This window comes from Oreochromis aureus, linkage group 7 (assembly GCF_013358895.1).
Source record: "Oreochromis aureus strain Israel breed Guangdong linkage group 7, ZZ_aureus, whole genome shotgun sequence".
Classification (NCBI taxonomy): domain Eukaryota; kingdom Metazoa; phylum Chordata; class Actinopteri; order Cichliformes; family Cichlidae; genus Oreochromis; species Oreochromis aureus.
Genome location: NC_052948.1, coordinates 58123107 through 58123733, shown reverse-complemented (window position 1 = coordinate 58123733; position 627 = coordinate 58123107).

The following is a 627-nucleotide window of genomic DNA, read 5'->3' as shown; positions in this document are numbered from 1 at the left end:
ATCAGCTGGTTTTTGCATTTGTTCACAGCAAATATTGCCAACAATATTTGCTGGATAAATTATGCAAAAATCAACACTCATATCGTTGTTGAAGGGTGTTTCTCTCTTGTCTTTCTTTTAAATGTTCATTAGTTGGCCGTTATGAATGCCGATAGCATTATATGTGCAAATAGCTAATATCAGCGATTTATCGGCCCTCACGATATATCAGTCTCTCTCCAGACTAACATCAATTCACAGGTTTAGCAGCAGAATAGATCAGGCTGTGTGGAAACAAAACGGTGTAAAATCTGATAGTAAAGGCTGATTCATGTTTATGAAGGTATGAAGATTAAAGTTAATGATAGGGTGTCAAAATTGTTAAAATACAAGTAAGGTAATTTTTACAGAAATAAACCTTCTAATACAGTGATGCTATATCAGTTTCAATAAGGAGAATAGTTTGTGTTTCTTGGATGAGGTGGCAAACCTTTAGTGTTTTTATACACAAATATGAGTCGCATTTTTTGGCTCAGTTGTCAGTTTTATATGACTAAAAATGACTCTTTTTCGTTTCAAGGGGAGGGTCTATGCCCGGGCGTGCTTTTATTTTGAAGGTTTGGCAGCTATTTATGTGGTGACTTGAAT